Source organism: Lithobates pipiens, unplaced genomic scaffold, assembly GCF_037356315.1.
Source record: "Lithobates pipiens isolate NorthernLeopardFrog02 unplaced genomic scaffold, aLitPip1_a1.2 Scaffold_25, whole genome shotgun sequence".
NCBI lineage: Eukaryota > Metazoa > Chordata > Amphibia > Anura > Ranidae > Lithobates > Lithobates pipiens.
Window position 1 is genome coordinate 11,003,686 of NW_027507787.1, and position 22,789 is coordinate 11,026,474.

Below are 22,789 nucleotides of genomic sequence, written 5' to 3' on the forward strand. Positions count from 1 at the left end.
GCGCAGTAGGGAACCGGGCAGTGAAGCCCTCTTGCTTCACTTCCCGATTCCCTGACAGAGGATGGCGGCAGTGGCTGCAGCGAGACGAGCGTTTGCTCGTCATCTGCCGCCGACATCGCTGGAACCTGGGACAGGTAAGTGTGATATTATTAAAAGTCAGCAGCTGCAATATTAGTAGCTGCTGGCTTTTAATATTTTTTTTTTTTGTGCAGCTCCTCTTTAAATCTGAGAACTAGTGGTTCTGTTTGATGGTGCACGCGCGAGCATGAAGTAAGAAAAGGGACTATTGCATTGCTGAGGAACCCCATTTTGCAGAGAATGGAAAGCAAACTGAACGCGTCGGCTGAGCACCAATGTGAGAGGCTTAAAGTTGAGAACTAGTGGTCCCGTTTGTTGTACACTCAAACATAAAATAAGGAGAGGGCCTATTTAAATGCAAAAGAACCCCATTCTGCGTGGAATGGATGGAAGCACATCATTATAATTGTGAACAGCATCAGCCAGCTGAATGTGTCGGCTGAGCCATCAATCTCAGAGGCTTAAAGCAGAGAAATAGTGGTCCCGTTGGATGGTGCACGCTCAAGCATAAATTAAGATGACGGCCTATTTAAATGCTGAGGTACCCCATTCTGCGGAGGATGGAAAGCAGTACATCATTATAATTGTGAACAGCATCAGTCGGTTGAGAACTAGTGGTCAAGTTTGATGGTGCACGCTCGAGCATAATATAAGAAAAGGGACTATTTAATTGCTGAGGAACCCCATTCTGCGAAGGATGGAAAGCAGCACATCATTATAATTGTGAACAGCATCAGCCAGCTGAACGTATCGGCTGAGCCACCAATGTCAGAGGCTTAAAGCTCAGATCTTGTGGTCCCATTTGTTGGTGCACGCTCGAGTATAAAATAAGAAAAGGGAGGACTATACTTTCAGGGATCATTTCTGTAGGATGCAAAGAGAGAAATGTGCTCGAAAGTGTCCATACTCATCTTCCACGATGATGAATTTTAGGGTTCTTGTCTCATTAGGACTCCTGTTGGCAGTGCTGCTCTCTGCAGATGCTGCCACCGTTTGATGACTTGGTCATCTTTCCAGATGGGAAGATGGTAGGCAGGAACTCATTCAGAGTGGTTGTTTGAACGCCACCAATGTGAGAGGCTTAAGGTTGAGAACTGGACCGGATGTGTGTGGGGCGTGGTGTGAGGGGGAGGATGTGGCTAGGTTGAGGTGAGTGAGACACCGCTGCGCTGTCTCCTCCTCGTTCTGTCTCCGAGTGCCACACGCTGGAGGACCCGACAAACAGCCAAGGGAGGAGCGTGGCCTGAAGTTCAGGAGGACGGAAGCGCCGGCATATGTCGAAGCTGGCCGAAAGCGGCCGAAGATTCCTAGATGCAAGTCGAGCCCGGCCGAGGATTTCCCGAGCATCGCAGGAGCGAAGGCGCGGTCACATGCGCCGGCCGCTAACGGCCGAAGATACAGGCTGAACGAGATCAGCCTAGGCAGCACTCAGACGCCGGCACTTCCCAGCCATAACCAATGGTATCCGTGAGTACCCCCAGTGGGGGAAAATAGTTGAGGAATAGCCCCTCCTGAGGCGAGGAGACAAGTCTAGCGCACTGACTGTGATTGTTTAAAAAGACTGTGATAGCTGTTCCTTTCGTTTTCCATCTGGCATATAGGAGTTAAGACAGCAGGATGTAATCTACACTCTTCATGCTTTTTATGTTATGCTATGTACCTCCCGCTGATGGGATATATATGCCCATATTGCCATCTATTGAACTGCTACTAGATATGTTATCATTGAGGATGACAAGAACCTTTTTTTTTTTTTTTTTTAAACCTCCTGAATGATACTCCATTGACATATAACTGTATAATGGCATGTTCACATTCATTTAAATGACTTCCGGACGCAGCAAATGGTGGATACAGCCAGAAACGCTTTAAATAAATACAGGGGGAAAAAGGGGGCGGGGAGGCGGGGGTAGGGAAGGGTACGGTAAGGGAAAGATAGGGGGGCAATAGGGAAGGATAGGGAGAAAGGAAAGGAAGAGAGATTAGGTTATTTCTTGGGGGTGGGCTTCAGCAGGTAGTGGCCTGTGGGATCGATTTTTTTTTGTTTTGTTTGTTTTCTCTCCTGTGCGTAGTACGGATCTGGGGGTCTGTCTGAGAGGTCTTGGCATTGGGTCTCCATTTTCCCTGCTTTATTTTGGGGCAACGGCCTCTATAAGTTAAGGGTTCGGTGGGGTTGGGGTGGGGTTGGGGTGGGTGGGGGGGTAAAATTGTCTGAAAAAAGTAAACACGTGAAGGGAAAATTTGAAGATAGCACGATAAATACACAAGAGAGTAAATATGTGAAGGGAAAACATGAAAATGATAGGATAAATGCACAAGAGAGAAAGAATACTAACACAAAGCACTATCACAAGATAGGGTTAAATTTAATTGTAAGTTACTAATGAACAAAGTTGGGAAATACCAACGGATTATGATATTTGGGTGGGTGCACTTATTGAAGATAGGTATCCCAGTAGACTTTATATTTTATAAGCATTACGTAGTTGTTCATTGTTTAGCTGTGTGGCGTTCTCCGCTCGTTAGTTTGTCTTCTTTTTTAACCGATGGCACAATTGATACAGGGTAAATCCATTAATATCGGGTCTTGGAATGTGAGGGGCTTGGGCACCCCGGTAAAAAAAGCGATAGTTTTTGCTATGTTGGAGAGATTTGATATTGGACTGGCTTGTTTGCAGGAGACCCACCTAACCAATATGTCTAAATCACTGTTAAATAACAGGAAATATCAACAACAATATCACTCAGTATACTCCTCCTATTCAAGGGGGGTAAGTGTGATAATAAAGGAGGGGGTGAACTTCTCCTGCAACCAGGTCAGCATAGATGAGTTTGATCGATATGTTTTCCTGTATGGTAAACTTGAGGGCAGCCATTGTATTCTGGCAAATATATATATACCCCCACCGTTTAAAATGGAAGTTATGTACAAACTGATGGAATTTATTGGGGATAAAGAAGACATCCCGATTATAGCGATGGGAGACTTCAATGAAGTCCTGGATGTAAATTATGATAGGTTCCCCCCTAAGGTGCGGCCTGGGGACTTAGGTGAAACCAGGCTGAGCTGCTTCCTGAATGAAATAGGTTTAAAGGACCTTTGGAGAGAGAGGCATCCGAGAGTTAAACAATACTCTTGCTCGTCAGGATCTCATGGTACCCTTTCTAGGATAGATATGGTTATAGGAAATGTGGAAATGGCACAAAACATAAGGGAGATAGAATATATGCCTAGAGGGATCTCAGACCACTCCTTGGTGAGGGTCGTGCTTAATACGGGGGTCAAAAAAATTCAAGGGTGTTGGAAGATTAGTCCTTTTTGGCTGGAACTCATGAAGGACGAAGCGGAGGTTAAACTAAGATTAAGAGAGTTTATAAGCTTTAATGCGGGCACGGCGCCAATGAGTGTGATCTGGGATACCCTAAAGGCGTTTATTAGGGGTACTTTGATCCAACAGGTAGCAAGAATGAAGAGAAAATCCAGGCTATGGGAGGAGAGTATTAGGAAGGAACTCTTAGAAGCAGAGAGTGCCTATGTCATGGACCCAACCCCAGAAAATCAAAAAATTTGGTTAAATAAACAACAAGGTTATAAAATAGCGATTATAAAAAAAGAAGAGAGTAAACGAATATTTGTGAAACAGCGCTATTTTGGAGAAGGGGAGGGGGTGGGAAGATTGCTCGCACAGTTGGTTAAGACAAACTCTCCCCCCTCAGTCATTTCAAGTATTAGAAACTCAAACGGGGTGACATCATGTAAGAGTGAGGAGATAGTAGAAATTTTTGGAAATTACTACAGGGAGCTGTACCAGTCACAAGGTTCAGGGGAGGAAGGTGTAATGGATAGCTTCCTGGAAAATCTAGAAATGGTGACTCTTACTCGGGAGGAACGGGAAACCTTAGATGCCCCGATAACCATTAATGAGCTACAACAGGCAGTGGCTGGGATGCCAAATCAGAAGGCCCCCGGCCCGGATGGGCTCCCGGTAGAAATATATAAATATTATGGAGAACTCCTACTCCCTGAGTTGCATAAGACATTAATAGACTCAGCGGAAGGGAGACATTTACCTGCATCAATGACAGAGGCAACGATTATAGTGATCCCCAAAGCGGATAAGGACCCGCTGGAAGTAGCCTCGTACAGGCCAATATCGCTATTGAATGCGGATGAAAAAATCTTAGCTAAAGTACTTTCAAATAGGTTGAATCAATTCATGACAAAGTTAGTACACCCAGATCAAACTGGGTTTATTATGGGAAGATCCACTAGTATGAACATCAGAAGAACCTTCCTAAATATGCAGATCCCAGTAGAGAATGTGGGGGCGAGGGCCATAATGTCTTTGGATGTAACAAAAGCTTTTGACAGCCTAGAGTGGAATTTTCTGTGGCGGGTGTTGGAGAAAGTAGGACTGGGCCCCGCCTTTATTGGCTGGATTAAAAAGATGTACCATGCCCCTAGGGTAAGGGCCAATGGTAGGTACTCAGAAAAGATTGAAATGAGCAGAGGGACAAGGCATGGTTGTCCCTTGTCCCCTCTGCTCTTTGCGTTGGCCATAGAGCCATTAGCTATAGCTATTAGGGCCAATTCCGGGATCAGGGGATTTCAAAGAAGCGGAGAGAGACAGGAAAAGATCGCTTTATACGCAGATGACGTGTTACTGTTCCTGGGAGATACCGGACCATCTCTGGCACAGGCAGTTACCTTAGTAGAAAGTTTCGGAAATTTTTCAGGGCTGGCTATTAATTGGGCGAAATCTGAGCTGCTCCGAGTCGACCCCCTGGATGCTGCAGCTCCGCTGCCGGGGATAAGGGTGAGAGAGGTAGATGCGCTGAAGTACCTTGGCATATATTTGACATTGAACCCTGATCAATATATAAATAAAAATTTAATTCCTCTCCTGCATAAATTTAAGCGCAAATGCGACGTCTGGAGTAATCTCCTGCTCTCAGTAATGGGTCGTTGCAGCCTGATCAAGATGATCTGGTTGCCACAGCTGCTGTATGTTTTGCATAATGTGCCGGTATGGATATGTAAAAAATGGTTTAAGAAATTGGAGACCCTTTTTCGGGAGCTTATCTGGAAGAAAGGCACGGCCCGTATACGACTCCAGACGCTGCAGATGCCAATAGATAGAGGAGGCCTGGCGGTTCCACACCCTAGGAATTACTACCTGGCGGCGCAGATGCAGCACCTGGCGGGTTGCGACTCGGAGCAGGGAAGAAAGCTAAAAGGAGGGATTAGAATGATAGGAGCCCCACATGAGCTTATAGCCGAGGTCCTGGAGGCCGACTCCTTTCAGCACAACAACTCGATAACTAAAATGTTAGGTAAGACTTGGAAAGCGGTGAAATTAAAAATGGGCTTTTCAGGGCTGTTAGAATCTACACCTCTTTGGGACAACAAAAACCTACCGGAAATATTTATTATCGGTAAGATTAAGTCATGGGAAAGGAAGGGTATAACTAAACTGATCCATCTTTATGACGGAGGGGTCTTAAGGACATTCTCGGATTAAAAAAAAATATACGATATACCACAACACTCATTTTTCAGTTACCTGCAGGTGAGACACGCCTTAGCAGCACAGTTTGGGGGAAATATGCCACAGTGGGATAAAATACCTCTACTCCGGAAGGTGCTCATGTCAGATAGGGCAAAGGGGTGCACCTCAGGAATTTATAAGCAGCTAGGTATGAATTCTAATCAGGAAATTGATTATCCGAATCTGAAGAGGAAATGGGAAGAGGACATAGGGGAAATATTAGATACGCAGTGGAGGAGAATAATGGAATTAGGGCCAGTGACCTCGATCTCCCCTTCCCAAAAGATCTCACAATTGATGTTAGTGCATAGGGCTTATTATACGCTTAAAAGATTATGCCTGTTTGGTAGGAGAGTACACGACAGATGCCCTACATGCCGGGGACAGGGAGATCTTCTACACATGGTATGGCGCTGCCCGAAGCTTTTTCGGTATTGGAGAGAAGTAGTGGCGAGTATTAATAGGATCTTTAAGCTAGAAATGGCATTGGACCCGATTCTGTGCGTGTTGGGATGTAGGCAGGAGCCGAGAGAAGGGAAATACATCACGGTGGCAGTGGTACGATGCCTATATCAAGCACGCAGATTGATTGCGCAAAGATGGCAAGCTGAGAGGGCCCCTACGGTAGGAGAATGGACCCAAAGTATTAACGAACTAGTTTGGAAAGAGAAGACATTGTATGTAAGGAGAGGAAATTTTAGAGAGTGGAAGGGAATATGGACCCCATGGATAACTGAGATGGGACACCCTATAGATTAAAAGGAATGTGTAGAGAGAGATATAGGAGATATAGTGGTAGCATATTGATGTCTCTGTGCATTTGGGCGTTTGGGAGGGATGTGCTGAAGAAAAAAAAAAAAAAAAAAAAAAAAAAGGTTGAGAACTAGTGGTCCCGTTTGATGGTGCACACTCAAGCATAAAATAAGAAAATTGACTATTTAAATGCTGAGGAACCCCATTCTGCGGAGAATGGAAAGCAGCACATCATTATAATTGTACGCAGCATCAGCAAGCTGAACGTGTCGGCTGAGCCATCAATCTCAGAAGCTTAAAGCTGAGATCTAGTGGTCCCATTTGTTGGCGCAGGCTCAAGCATAAAATAAGAAAAGGGCCTATTTAAATGCTGAGGAACCCAATTCTGCGGAGAATGGATAGCAGCACATTATAACTGTGCATGGCATCAACCAGCTGAATGTGTCGGGTGAGCCATCAATGACAGAGGCTTAAAACTGAGAACTAGTGGTTCTGTTTGATGGTGCAGGCTCGAGTATAAAATAAGAAAAGTGACTATTTAATTGCTGAGGAACCCCATTCTGCGGAGAATGGACAGCAGCACATTATCATAAGTGTGAACAGCATCAGCCAACTGAAGGTGTCGGCTGAGCCATCAATGTCAGAGGCTTAAAGCTGAGAACTAGTGGTCCCGTTTGATGGTGCACGCTCGAGCATGAAGTAAGAAAAGGGACTATTGCATTGCTGATGAACCCCATTTTGCAGAGAATGGAAAGCAGCACATCATTATAATTGTGAACAGCATCAGCCAACTGAACGTGTCGGCTGAGACACCTATGTGAGAGGCTTAAAGTTGAGAACTAGTGGTCCTGTTTGTTGTACGCTCAAACATAAAATAAGGAGAGGGCCTATTTAAATGCAGATGAACCCCATTCTGCGGAGAATGGATAGAAGCACATCATTATAATTGTGCACACCTCAGCCAGCTGAACGTGTCGGCTGAGCCATCAATGTCAGAGGCTTAATGCGGAGAAAAAGTGTCCCGTTTGATGGTGCACGCTAGATGATAAAATACGATGACGGCCTATTTAAATGCTGAGGAACCCCATGCTCTGCAGAGGATGGAAAGCAGCAAATAATTATAATTGTGAACTTCATCAACCAGCTGAACGCGTCGGCTGAGCCATCAATGTCAGAGGCTTAAAGTTAAGAACTAGTGGTCCCGTTTGATGGTGCACGCTCGAGCATGAAATAGGAAGAGGGCCTATTTAAATGCTGAGGAACCCCATTCTGCAGAGAATAGAAAGCAGCACATCATTATAATTGTGAACAGCATCAGGCAGTTGAACGTTTTGCCTGAGCCATCAATATCAGAGGCTTAAGGCTTAGAACCAGTGGTCCCGTTTGTTGGTGCACGCTCGAGCATAAAATAGGAAGAGGGCCTATTTAATTGCTGAGGAACCCCATTCTGCAGAGAATGGAAAGCAGCGCATCATTATAATTGTGAACAGCATCAGCCAGCTGAACGTGTCGGCTGAGCCATCAATATCAGAGGCTTAAAGCTGAGAACTAGTGGTCCCGTTTGTTGGTGTACGCTCGACCATGAAATAAGGAGAGGGCCTATTAAAATGCTGAGGAACCCCAATCTGCGGAGAATGGAAAGCAGCACATCATTATAATTGTACGCAGCATCAGCCAGCTGAACGTGTTGCCGAGCCACCAATGTCAGAGGCTTAAATTTGAGAACTAGGGCTTCTGTTTGATGGTGCACACTCGAGCATAAAAAAAGATTACGGCCTATTTAAATGCTGAGGAATCCCATTCTGCGGAGGATGGATAGCAGCACATCATTATAATTGTTCATAGCATCAGCCAGTTGAACGTGTTGGCCAAGCCACCAATGTCAGAGGCTTATAGCTGAGAACTAGTGGTCCCATTTGATGGTGCACGCTCGAGCATAATATAAGAAAAGGGACTATTTATTTGCTGAGGAACCCCATTCTGCGGAGAATTGGAAAGCAGCACATCATTATAATTGTACACAGCATCGGCCGAGCCACCAATGTCAGAGGCTTAAAGTGGTTGTAAACCCTTACAAACCACTTTGACCTACAGGTAAGCCTAGATTAAGGCTTACCTGTAGGTCCAAGCAATATCTCCTAAACCTATATGGTTTAGGAGATATTTGCCCGAAAACGGGCACCGCTGTCTACGGCGCATGCGCCGTAGACAGCGGCGCGCAGACGCACTGAGCGTGGCATTCTCAGCGACGGAGCTGCCGCGCGTGTCGGCTCCCGTTCGCATGCGCGGGAGTGACGTCATCGCGGCTTCGCCGAATGACAGCGGCAGAGCTGCAAGACCCCACCAACAAGATGGATGCGGCGGACTACAGGGGACAGCGGCGACTTCGCTGGCTCCTGTGTCAGGTAAGTGACACATAATGGGCTACTATGCGATGCATAGTAGTTCATTATGCTTTGCCTTTGCAGGGAATGAAAGAGGAAGTAAACTCATCAGGGTTTACTTCCTCTTTAAAGCTGAGAACTAGTGGTTCTGTTTGATGGTGCACACTCAAGCATAAAATAAGGAGAGGGCCTATTTAAATGCTGAGGAACCCCATTCTGTGGAGAATGGAAAGCAGCACATCATTATAAATGTGAACAGCATCATGCAGCTGAACGTGTCTGCTGAGCCACCAATGTCAGAGGATTAAAGCGAAGAAATAGTGGTCCCGTTTGTTGGTGCACGCTCGAGCATAAACTATGAAGAGGGCCTATTTAAATGCTGAGGAACCCCAATATGCGAATAAAGGAAAACAGCACATCATTATAATTGTGAACAGCATCAGCCAGCTGAACGTGTCGGCTGAGCCATCAATGTCAGAGGCTTAAAGCTGAGAACTAGTGGTCCCGTTTGTTGGTGCACGCTAGAGGATAAAATAAGATGACGGCCTATTTAAATGCTGGAGGAACCCCATTCTGCGGAGGATGGAAAGCAGCGCATCATAATTGTGCATAGCATCAGCCAGTTGAACGTTTCGTCTGAGCCATCAATGACAGAGGCTTAAATCTGAGAACTAGTGGTCCCGTTTGATGGTGCACGCGCGAGCATGAAGTAAGAAAAGGGACTATTGGGGGGCGTGGCCGGATGTGAGAGGCGACAGACGTGTTTGTGAAGAGCTCCTGGAATCCTGCACTCCATCCTTTGCCATCCCGGCTTTTACTGGCCCTAAAACACCGCTCCAACTCTGCAAACTGCTCCTCTCTGTCCCCTCCAGAGCCCTGAGGTGAAATTGGGAGGAATTTTGGTCGAGGGGGACCGCGCACCGCTCGGGCCTGCAACCGCCGCCATCTTGCGGATCTCCTGCATCGAACCGCTCCAGGCCTGGGGTAAGAGACTGCCATCCATCCAGTTACCGGTGCCCCTCTCCCCCTCCTGCCTGCCCCTTCGCCCGTCTGCCGAAATCGCGGACCTCCTGGGCCGCTGGACGCGCTCGTGGCGGCTGCGGCCTACTGCGGCCTACTGCGGCCTAGTGAGACCCGCCGGACACCGCTGTTTCCTGCACGGCTGCCCCGCGGAAGTGTGTCGCGGCCGGTCAAGCCCTAAATTGAGCTCGGGGATCCTCCGGCCTGCATCTACCTTCTCCTCCACTTGCCTTCCTGTAGTGACTGAGTGTGCTGAGCGGAGGGGGCTGCTGTGGGGGCTGCAGGGTGTGCACGGTGGCCTGGTGTCTCCCTCCCCAGCGTCCATTCTACCCCCCCCCCCTGCCTGCGGCCTTCTCTGACCATTCTACCAGCTATATCTCCATCTCCATCTGCCTCTGCTCTGGTGTTTGCTGTGGGGGGGTTGCAAGGGACTGTTATCTGCCTGCCTGGACTGTGACATCCCCCCCCCCCCCTGGCTGGGTACCTCGTGCTCCCCTGGGCTGTGAGCGGTGATCCCCCGTGCTCCTGTGTTGGGGTCTCCCCCCCTTTTTGTGTCCCGTCAGATGTCACCCCCCTCCAAAAAAGGGAAAAAGCACTTCAAGGCTGTGGAGACTGACTCCCCACCCCGCCTGCCTCCACTATCTCCTGATCCTAGCCAGCCGGACCATTTGATTGTGGGGAGACTCCGGGCCTTGTTGTCTGAGATGGAGATGGGCACTACGGAGGCACCGGCAGCCACGGGGTCGGCCCCCCCGCCGCAGGACAGCACGGCCACCATCCTTGCTGCAATCGAGCAGAGCAGAACGTCACTGCTTGTGCGTATTGACCACCTGGCAGAGGAGTGCAACTTTATCAGGAATGATCTTGATAAAATCAGAGGGAGAATGACTGAAACTGAGACCAGAGTCTCCGCCACGGAGGATCTTACTGCTGCACATACCTCCTCCATTGCTGAGCTGCAGCGCACAGTACAGTCCCTTGTCGCGAAGTCAGATGACGCCGAAAACCGGCTCAGACGGAACAATGTTAGAGTCCTGGGGCTGCCCGAGAAAGAGGAAGGGGATCACCCGGCTGTCTTCGCGGAAGGGTTCTTTAAAGATCTCCTGGATCTCACCGAGGTCCCTCCTACCTATGTGGTGGAAAGAGCCCATCGGGTGCCCTCCGGACGTGCCATCCCTGGGAACCACCCCAGGCCTTTCCTGGTCCGCTTCCTCAATTATCGAGACAGAGACAGAATTCTATCGGAGGCCCGCAAGCATCCTACTCTCACATATGGAAACGCATCCATTCATCTTTTCCCTGACTTCTCGGCTGACTTGCAGCGGAAGAGGAAAACATTCAATGATGTTCGTAGACGGCTCCGGGACAAGAACATAAAGTATAGTATGCTTTACCCTAGCCGCCTGCGGGTCCAACATGATGGAACACTCAGATTCTTTGATAACCCAGCGGACGCGGACGCCTGGCTGACCACCTTGCATTGATGGCCTATCCTTGAGAAGATCACTGTGTGACCCTGGACCTGGCCTGTTTTTCTTGGCGCAAGCTCCTCTTAATACCGGAGCCACTTCACAGGTACTTGAATAGGTGACCCCCCACTGAACCCCCTACGATTGGGTTCATCTACACGAAGTTGGAACTAACTGCTCTCCACTCCCTTGGAGGCATTCTCACTGAACCCCTTTGCCGTGGAAGGATATTACTCCCCCCCCCCCCCACCCCACGTTAGGGGGCCTCTGTACACCAAGGGGGGCGGTTCAGGCCCTTCGGCGGACTTCCATGGTTCAAGGGGACATCAGAGTGTTGGTACCGAATACACGCCTCAAAGGTTGAATCCGCGGTTCTGCGGAAGACTGTAGTGTGGCCTAGAGTTTGGGCTCACACTCCACAATGTTACGGTTAGTTTTGGGTATAGACTGGTTCCTGGTCCACCCCCAGTGTTTTTGGGGGGCACCGGGTACCGGTAGGAAAAGCACCCAGTGCTTGGGAAGTTGTAAAGTTTTTTGTAGTTTGTATATGTTATGTGCGGTTGGCTCGTGCTCTTTCACTGCTTGTCGGGTGGGTCTCAGGTGGGACTCAATCATCCGATTGCTAAACTCTCCCCCCTGGAATTATGGCGTCACATGATCTGGGTACTTGGTCGGTGGTGTCCTGGAATGTTAGGGGCCTAAACTCTAAGTTTAAAAGGGCACTGATGTTCCAGTATATCAAGACGCACAACCCACACATATTGGTCCTACAGGAGACCCACCTGATGGGGAGTAAGTTGTTGACTCTGAAAAAACATTGGGTTCAGAAGACTTTTCATGCCACGTATTCCTCATATGCCAGGGGGGTCTCCATTCTGATAAACAAATCCTTTATGTGTACAGTGGAAGCTGTTCACACGGACCCTCATGGCAAATATGTAATTGTGGTACTCACGGCCTGGCAACAAAGGTATATTTTGGTGGGGGTATATATTCCGCCACCTTTTAGACCGGAAGTGTTGTACACTATTTTGGAGAGGATTACCCCGTATTGTCCAGCTAAATTACTAATCCTGGGAGACTTTAATAACACCCTTTCCCCTGATCTTGATAGGCCCACTCCGTCGCAATCCTCTAGGGGAGACCTGATGGGGTGGACAGACGCGGCGGGGGTTACGGAGGTGTGGAGATGGCTGCACCCCCGTACTAAGGCTTACTCGTGCTTCTCTACGTCCTACAAAACCTCCTCTAGAATAGATTATGCGCTCGCAAATCAACATATGTTATCGGACGTGGTAGAGGCGACATACCTGCCTAGTGGGCTATCTGATCATTCCCCCCTCAAAATTACTATGCGGGCGACGGAGCGTCGCAACAGATCCCTATGGCGCCTTGGGGTGCAGTGGATCTCCCATGAAGAGATAGCGGAGCGAATCCCACATGCACTGCGAGAATACTGGGAACTTAATGCGGGGTCATCCTCTCCTCCCACAGTTTGGGATGCCTTTAAGGCATACACTAGAGGGCAATATATGTCAGAAATTAAGACGGTCCAGGTAACTCAGCAGGTCACAAAAACCCAGTTGGAGGGAGAGATTGAGGAGGCAGCTGCTGCCTATGGGTCTGACCCCTCGGTCTCCAATTTCGATCGGCTTCATTCCACAAAACGGTGTCTCCACCTCCACCTCTCTGAGATTACCCGGTTGGAGGTTTTTCACTCTAAACAAAAGTTTTTTGAGCAGGGTGATAGAAATGGTAGGCTACTGGCAATGATGTCTCACCATGATACCCCTATGACCCTGGTTCCCGAATTGGTTTCTCCTACCGGGGACTCTCTTACATCCCGGGAGGACATCCTAAGGGAGTTTCGGGCCTTCTATCAGACATTATACACTTCCACGCTCCCTCCTGTTGTGGATCCGGGCGGGATGGCGCCTCTCCTAGACCCCCTGGCCTTGGGGTGGCTCTCAGATGAGGAGAGGTCCCATCTGGTCCGACCTATTACTGCGGAGGAAGTGCATGCTGTTATTAACTCGCTCGCAGCTGGGAGGGCCCCGGGCCCGGACGGTCTGCCCGTCGAGTTCTACCGATCCCACGCGGATCTCCTGGCCCCTCTACTGGCTGACCTGTATACCCAGTGTCTGGAGGGGGGAGCGCTCCCACCCTCCATGGCGGATGCCCATGTCATTTTAATTCTCAAACCCAATAAAGATCCCAAACAATGCGCCTCCTATAGACCCATTGCTCTTCTTAACACTGACTTTAAAATTTTATCTAAATTAATCACGGTTAGACTTAACCCCCTTCTGCCCTCCGTTATAGACCCTGACCAGACAGGGTTCATGGCCCAGAAATCGACGGACATCAACCTCCGCAGACTTTTCACCAATCTCCATGCCAAACATGATAATGTGGGCACTAGAACGGTTGCCTCCTTTGATATCGAGAAGGCATTCGATTCGATTGAGTGGCCTTATCTCTGGGAGGTTCTGCGGAGGATGGGGTTTCCGTTGGTTTTTATTGGGTGGCTGCAGACTATGTACAGATCCCCAAAGGCAGCCATTAGGCTGGCGGGGGATGTTTCTGCTCCCTTCCCGTTGTCCAGGGGTACCAGGCAGGGCTGCCCTCTCTCTCCAGCACTTTTCGCCATTGCTATGGAACCGGTGGCGGAGGCATTGCGGGTCTCGCCCCATATAAAGGGACTGAAAATGGCCTGGCTGGAGGAGAGGGTGGCACTGTATGCTGACGACCTCCTGCTTTTTCTGAATGACGCAGGCCCTTCTCTTAGGGGAGCACTGAGAGTACTGACTGACTTTTCTAGGATAACTGGACTGCGGGTGAACTGGACGAAGTCCCAGTTACTTGCTATTGACCCTGAGGCAAAACGACTAGCCCCGCCAAATATCCAACTGCAATGGGTAGATGACATGGTGTATCTGGGAGTGAGGGTTTCGAGAGACGTATCCAGCTTTTTCCCCCTCAATCTAGATCCGGTGGTTCAAAATGTCAAGGCTAGGTTGAAAGCCTGGGAAAACCTTCCCCTATCCCTCTTAGGCCGCGTTAACCTCATCAAAATGAAGATAATCCCTAAATTTACCTATCTATTCCGTAACTCCCCACAATGGATTCCTTCCTCATTTTTTACGAAATTGAATCGTTTGTTCTCTTCCTTCCTCTGGGGCTCCGGCCCCCATAGGTTTAAACTATCCACGCTGATGCGTCCGGTGCTGCGGGGGGGGGGGGTTGGCGTTTCCTGACTGCCAGAAATATTTTCTGGCAGCACAGTTGGTCATGGTAGTCTGGTGGATGACACCAGACCTGTCCAACACTGCGGTGGTTCTGGAGGCTGCGGTGGTCCGATCCGTGGAGGCCCTGACACACTTACCCCTGCGGGGTCCCAGGGCCCCCTATGACCTGACACCCTCTATGCGCACAACTCTAAGGGCCTGGCGGGCGGGACTGGGACTGGAGGGGTTTCCGGGGACTGCAATCTCCCCGCACACCCCCCTATGGAATAATCCTACCTTACCCCACCTCTATTCACTACCAGACCCCAAAATTTGGGCCAGATGTGGCATAAAACTCTTATCTGACCTCACGTCCGGTACGACTATACACCCCTTTAATCACCTGGTATCTCGCAATATTGTACCCCCCTCGCATCTATTCCGCTATATGCAGCTATCCCATGCTTTCAAGGCTCAAGTGGTACCCAATACCACGCAAATTGTGCAATCCGCCCTGGAAAAGATTACAAGATCTGAATGTACTAGGAAACCGACTTCGGTCCTGTATGCGCACCTTATTAGGGTCTCTTTTCCAGATCTGTCAAAGCTCCGGCAGAGATGGACTCAAGACATATCGGATCTGGATTCCGAGGACTGGGAGGACATGTGGGACTTTCCCTTCACCATCCTGGTATCCCTTCGTGACCGCCTCATACAATACAAAATTCTACACCGGGCATATATTACCCCGTATAGATTACATAAAATGAGAACCTCCCTGTCCTCGGAATGCTGGAGATGTACTGGGGATCCGGGTGACTTTATACACATCTTCTGGTCCTGCCCGGTAATTCAGCGTTACTGGTCACAGGTACTATCCATAATTCATGAAGTGGTGGGAATAGATGTAGCCCAGACCCCGCGGATATGCCTTCTGGGATTGGTGGAAGGGGTGCCCCCCAGGATAGCAGACAGAACCCTGATAGGACTTCTACTCTTTTATGCCAGGAAAATGATCACCTTATGCTGGAAAAAGCAGGCCCCGCCGTCATTACAACTGTGGAAATCCCATGTCAATAAAGTCTTACCACATTACAAGGAAACGTATCATAACAGGGGTTGCCCCAAAAAATACATGAAAGTGTGGTCTAAGTGGCTGGCTGATGCCTCCACAGTGACTACAGATTAACATGTCCGGGATGTCATCCTGAGGGAAGATGGGAGTGTGGATGGGGAGGGCCCCCTGGCATTGCTCCACTTCAATGTCTTGTTTTTTTTTTTTGTGTTACCAATCCTATATGCCTAGTTCAATTATTCTGGTGCCCCTTGCGGCCCGACTACAGAAATTGGTCCTAAGTTGTTATATGGAGCGGGAGCCAACCTAGCACTAAGTTAGTGATTGTTGTTGTGGATGTGCTACAGGTGTCGATTATTCTGTTAGAATCACTTGACGACCCCTGCGTGGGTCTGACCATAACAATGTGGCATGTCACTGTTTTTGTTTTTTGTTGAATGTTCGTTTGTCTGTCTAAAACTCAATAAAAAACATTTTCAAAAAAAAAGAAAAGGGACTATTGCATTGCTGAGGAACCCCATTTTGCAGAGAATGGAAAGCAGCACATCATTATAATTGTGAACAGCATCAGCAAACTGAACGCGTCGGCTGAGCACCAATGTGAGAGGCTTAAAGTTGAGAACTAGTGGTTCTGTTTGTTGTACGCTCAAACATAAAATAAGGAGAGGGCCTATTTAAATGCAAAAGAACCCCATTCTGCGTGGAATGGATGGAAGCACATCATTATAATTGTGAAAAGCATCAGCCAGCTGAACGTGTCGGCTGAGCCATCAATCTCAGAGGCTTAAAGCTGAGAAAAAGTGGTCCCGTTGGATGGTGCATGCTCAAGCATAAAATAAGATGACGGCCTATTTAAATGCTGAGGTACCCCATTCTGCGGAGGATGGAAAGCAGTACATCATTATAATTGTGAACAGCATCAGTCGGTTGAGAACTAGTGGTCAAGTTTGATGGTGCACGCTCGAGCATAATATAAGAAAAGGGACTATTTAATTGCTGAGGAACCCCATTCTGCGAAGGATGGATAGCAGCACATCATTATAATTGTGAACAGCATCAGCCAGCTGAACGTATCGGCTGAGCCACCAATGTCAGAGGCTTAAAGCTCAGATCTTGTGGTCCCATGTGTTGGTGCACACTCGAGTATAAAATAAGAAAAGGGATGACTATACTTTCAGGGATCATTTCTGTAGGATGCAAAGGGAGAAATGTGCTCGAAAGTGTCCATACTCATCTTCCACGATGATGAATTTTAGGGTTCTTGTCTCATTAGGACTCCTGTTGGCAGTGCTGCTCTCTGCAGATGCTGCCACCGTTTGATGACTTGGTCATCTTTCCAGATGGGAAGATGATAGGCAGGAACTCATTCAGAGTGGTTGTTTGAACGCTGTAGTGTCACAGTTTGCTGCCTATCACAGGATGGTGCGGAAGTGACGTTGTTGCGTACTGCGCATGCGCGATGCGTTCCAAACGCTCGCGCCGTGCGTTCCAACATAGTTTCGGCAATACAGTTCAGCGAAACCATCACATAATGTTACGGAAGTGATGTTACACACAACACAAACACGGACCACGTTGTTGCGTACTGCGCATGCGCGATGCGTTCCAAACACTTGCGCCGTGCGTTCCAACATAGTTTCGGCAATACAGTTCAGCGAAACCATCACATAATGTTACGGAAGTGAAGTTACACACAACACAAACACTGGGCCGTTCGTTACAACACTAATACTTCCCTTGTTACCTAGTAGGTTTTGCATTGCTGGGACTTGTAGTGCCTATCCTGAGCTACATGCTTCAATGTTCAGTGTCCTCATCCCTATCCCCATGCTTCAATGTTCAGTGTCCTCATCCCTATCCCCGAGCTTCAATGTTCAGTGTCCTCATCCCTATCCCCGAGCTTCAATGTTCAGTGTCCTCATCCTTATCCCCGAGCTTCAATGTTCAGTGTCCTCATCCCTATCCCCCTGCTTCAATGTTCAGTGTCCTCATCCTTATCCCCGAGCTTCAATGTTCAGTGTCCATCCTTATCCCCGTGCTTCAATGTTCAGTGTCCTCATCCCTATCCGCGAGCTTCAATGTTCAGTGTCCTCATCCTTATCCCTGTGCTTCAATGTTCAGTGTCCTCATCCCTATCCCCATGCTTCAATGTTCAGTGTCCTCATCCCTATCCGCGAGCTTCAATGTTCAGTGTCCTCATCCTTATCCCTGTGCTTCAATGTTCAGTGTCCTCATCCCTATCCCCATGCTTCAATGTTCAGTGTCCTCATCCCTATCCGCAAGCTTCAATGTTCAGTGTCCTCATCCTTATCCCCATGCTTCGATGTTCAGTGTCCTCATCGAAGCAGGGGGATAAGGATGAGGACACTGAACATTGAAGCTCGCGGATAGGGATGAGGACACTGAACATTGAAGCACAGGGATAAGGATGAGGACACTGAACATTTAAAGCTTGCGGATAGGGATGAGGACACTGAACATTGAAGCACAGGGATAAGGATGAGGACACTGAACATTGAAGCTTGCGGATAGGGATGAGGACACTGAACATTGAAGCATGGGGATAGGGATGAGGACACTGAACATTGAAGCACAGGGATAAGGATGAGGACACTGAACATTGAAGCTCGCGGATAGGGATGAGGACACTGAACATTGAAGCATGGGGATAGGGATGAGGACACTGAACATTGAAGCACAGGGATAAGGATGAGGACACTGAACATTGAAGCTCGCGGATAGGGATGAGGACACTGAACATTGAAGCACGGGGATAAGGATGGACACTGAACATTGAAGCTCGGGGATAAGGATGAGGACACTGAACATTGAAGCACGGGGATAAGGATGGACACTGAACATTGAAGCATGGGGATAGGGATGAGGACACTGAACATTGAAGCATGTAGCTCAGGATAGGCACTACAAGTCCCAGCAATGCAAAACCTACTAGGTAACAAGGGAAGTATTAGTGTTGTAACGAACGGCCCAGTGTTTGTGTTGTGTGTAACTTCACTTCCGTAACATTATGTGATGGTTTCGCTGAACTGTATTGCCGAAACTATGTTGGAACGCACGGCGCAAGTGTTTGGAACGCATCGCGCATGCGCAGTACGCAACAACGTGGCCCGTGTTTGTGTTGTGTGTAACATCACTTCCGTAACATTATGTGATGGTTTCGCTGAACTGTATTGCCGAAACTATGTTGGAACGCACGGCGCGAGTGTTTGGAACGCATCGCGCATGCGCAGTACGCAACAACGTCACTTCCGCACCATCCTGTGATAGGCAGCAAACTGTGACACTACACCGCCACCAATGTGAGAGGCTTAAGGTTGAGAACTAGTGGTCCCGTTTGATGGTGCACACTCAAGCATAAAATAAGAAAATTGACTATTTAAATGCTGAGGAACCCCCTTCTGCGGAGAATGGAAAGCAGCACATCATTATAATTGTACGCAGCATCAGCAAGCTGAACGTGTCGGCTGAGCCATCAATCTCAGAAGCTTAAAGCTGAGATCTAGTGGTCCCATTTGTTGGTGCAGGCTCAAGCATAAAATAAGAAAAGGGCCTATTTAAATGCTGAGGAACCCAATTCTGCGGAGAATGGATAGCAGCACATTATAACTGTGCATGGCATCAACCAGCTGAATGTGTCGGGTGAGCCATCAATGACAGAGGCTTAAAACTGAGAACTAGTGGTTCTGTTTGATGGTGCACGCTCGAGTATAAAATAAGAAAAGTGACTATTTAATTGCTGAGGAACCCCATTCTGCGGAGAATGGACAGCAGCACATTATCATAAGTGTGAACAGCATCAGCCAACTGAAGGTGTCGGCTGAGCCATCAATGTCAGAGGCTTAAAGCTGAGAACTAGTGGTCCCGTTTGATGGCGCACGCTCAAGCATGAAGTAAGAAAAGGGACTATTGCATTGCTGAGGAACCCCATTTTGCAGAGAATGGAAAGCAGCACATCATTATAATTGTGAACAGCATCAGCCAACAGAACGTGTCAGCTGAGACACCAATGTGAGAGGCTTAAAGTTGAGAACTAGTGGTCCTGTTTGTTGTACGCTCAAACATAAAATAAGGAGAGGGCCTATTTAAATGCAGATGAACCCCATTCTGCGGAGAATGGATAGAAGCACATCATTATAATTGTGCACACCTCAGCCAGCTGAACGTGTCGGCTGAGCCATCAATGTCAGAGGCTTAATGCGGAGAAATAGTGTCCCGTTTGATGGTGCACACTAGATGATAAAATATGATGACGGCCTATTTAAATGCTGAGGAACCCCATGCTCTGCAGAGGATGGAAAGCAGCACATAATTATAATTGTGAACTTCATCAACCAGCTGAACGCGTCGGCTGAGCCATCAATGTCAGAGGCTTAAAGTTAAGAACTAGTGGTCCCGTTTGATGGTGCACGCTCGAGCATGAAATAGGAAGAGGGCCTATTTAAATGCTGAGGAACCCCATTCTGCAGAGAATAGAAAGCAGCACATCATTATAATTGTGAACAGCATCAGGCAGTTGAACGTTTTGCCTGAGCCATCAATATCAGAGGCTTAAGGCTTAGAACCAGTGGTCCCGTTTGTTGGTGCACGCTCGAGCATAAAATAGGAAGAGGGCCTATTTAATTGCTGAGGAACCCCATTCTGCAGAGAATGGAAAGCAGCACATCATTATAATTGTGAACAGCATCAGCCAGCTGAACGTGTCGGCCGAGCCACCAATGTGAGAGGCTTAATGTTGAGAACTAGTGGTCCTGTTTGTTGGTGCACACTCGAGTATAAAATAAGGAGAGGGCCTATTTAATTGCTGAAGAACCCCATTCTGCGAAGAATGGAAAGCGGTACGTCTTTATAATTGTGAACAGCATCGGCCTAGCCACCAATGTCAGAGGCTTAAAGTGGTTGTAAACCCTTACAAACCACTTTGACCTACAGGTAAGCCTAGATTAAGGCTTACCTGTAGGTCCAAGCAATATCTCCTAAACCTGTGTGGTTTAGGAGATATTTGCCCGAAAACGGGCACCGCTGTCTACGGCGCATGCGCCGTAGACAGCGACGCGCAGGCGTACTGAGCGTGGCATTCTCAGCGACGGAGCTGCCGCGCGTGTCGGCTCCCGTTCGCATGCGCGGGAGTGATGTCATCGCGGCTTCGCCGAATAACAGCGGCGGAGCTGCAAGACCCCACCAACAAGATGGATGCGGCGGACTACAGGGGACAGCGGTGACTTCGCTGGCTCCTGTGTCAGGTAAGTGACACATAATGGGCTACTATGCGATGCATAGTAGTCCATTATGCTTTGCCTTTGCAGGGAATGAAAGAGGAAGTAAACTCATCAGGGTTTACTTCCTCTTTAAAGCTGAGAACTAGTGGTTCTGTTTGATGGTGCACACTCAAGCATAAAATAAGGAGAGGGCCTATTTAAATGCTGAGGAACCCCATTCTGTGGAGAATGGAAAGCAGCACATCATTATAAATGTGAACAGCATCATGCAGCTGAACATGTCTGCTGAGCCACCAATGTCAGAGGATTAAAGCGAAGAAATAGTGGTCCCGTTTGTTGGTGCACGCTCAAGCATAAACTATGAAGAGGGCCTATTTAAATGCTGAGGAACCCCAATATGCGAACAAAGGAAAACAGCACATCATTATAATTGTGAACAGCATCAGCCAGCTGAACGTGTCGGCTGAGCCATCAATGTCAGAGGCTTAAAGCTGAGAACTAGTGGTCCCGTTTGTTGGTGCACGCTAGAGGATAAAATAAGATGACGGCCTATTTAAATGCTGGAGGAACTCCATTCTGCGGAGGATGGAAAGCAGCGCATCATAATTGTGCATAGCATCAGCCAGTTGAACGTTTTGTCTGAGCCATCAATGACAGAGGCTTAAATCTGAGAACTAGTGGTCCCGTTTGATGGTGCACGCGCGAGCATGAAGTAAGAAAAGGGACTATTGCATTGCTGAGGAACCCCATTTTGCAGAGAATGGAAAGCAGCACATCATTATAATTGTGAACAGCATCAGAAAACTGAACGCGTCAGCTGAGCACCAATGTGAGAGGCTTAAAGTTGAGAACTAGTGGTCCCGTTTGTTGTACGCTCAAACATAAAATAAGGAGAGGGCCTATTTAAATGCAAAAGAACCCCATTCTGCGTGGAATGGATGGAAGCACATCATTATAATTGTGAACAGCATCAGCCAGCTGAACGTGTCGGCTGAGCCATCAATCTCAGAGGCTTAAAGCAGAGAAATAGTGGTCCCGTTGGATGGTGCATGCTCAAGCATAAAATAAGATGACGGCCTATTTAAATGCTGAGGTACCCCATTCTGCGGAGGATGGAAAGCAGTACATCATTATAATTGTGAACAGCATCAGTCGGTTGAGAACTAGTGGTCAAGTTTGATGGTGCACGCTCGAGCATAATATAAGAAAAGGGACTATTTAATTGCTGAGGAACCCCATTCTGCGAAGGATGGATAGCAGCACATCATTATAATTGTGAACAGCATCAGCCAGCTGAACGTATCGGCTGAGCCACCAATGTCAGAGGCTTAAAGCTCAGATCTTGTGGTCCCATGTGTTGGTGCACGCTCGAGTATAAAATAAGAAAAGGGAGGACTATACTTTCAGGGATCATTTCTGTAGGATGCAAAGGGAGAAATGTGCTCGAAAGTGTCCATACTCATCTTCCACGATGATGAATTTTAGGGTTCATGACTCATTAGGACTCCTGTTGGCAGTGCTGCTTTCTGCAGATGCTGCCACCGTTTGATGACTTGGTCATCTTTCCAGATGGGAAGATGATAGGCAGGAACTCATTCAGAGTGGTTGTTTGAACGCCACCAATGTGAGAGGCTTAAGGTTGAGAACTAGTGGTCCCATTTGTTGGTGCACACTCGAGTATAAAATAAGGAGAGGGCCTATTTAATTGCTGAGGATCCCCATTCTGCAGAGAATGGAAAGCAGCGCATCATCATAATTGTGCACAGCATCAGCCAGTTGAACATTTCGGCTGAGCCATCAGTGACAGAGGCTTAAATCTGAGAACTAGTGGTCCCGTTTTATGGTGCATGCTTGAGCATAAAATAGGAAGAGGACCTATTAAAATGCTGAGGAACCCCATTCTGCGGAGAATGGAAAGCAGCACATCATTATAATTGTACGCAGCATCAGCAAGCTGAACGTGTCGGCTGAGCCATCAATCTCAGAAGCTTAAAACT

General features: G+C 48.1%; 3 non-coding genes across 3 annotated transcripts; all 3 read left to right on the top strand.

The window, feature by feature from the left end:
• The first annotated feature begins 917 nt into the window (after window positions 1–917).
• Window positions 918–1,132, top strand: LOC143932477 (small nucleolar RNA U3). Its single transcript, XR_013262911.1, has one exon. It is a non-coding gene; the product is annotated as a small nucleolar RNA U3 (small nucleolar RNA).
• Window positions 1,133–16,717: 15,585 nt separating this feature from the next.
• On the top strand, window positions 16,718–16,932 carry LOC143932468 (small nucleolar RNA U3). Its single transcript, XR_013262903.1, has one exon. It is a non-coding gene; the product is annotated as a small nucleolar RNA U3 (small nucleolar RNA).
• Window positions 16,933–22,183: 5,251 nt separating this feature from the next.
• On the top strand, window positions 22,184–22,398 carry LOC143932512 (small nucleolar RNA U3). Its single transcript, XR_013262942.1, has one exon. It is a non-coding gene; the product is annotated as a small nucleolar RNA U3 (small nucleolar RNA).
• Window positions 22,399–22,789: the final 391 nt, after the last annotated feature.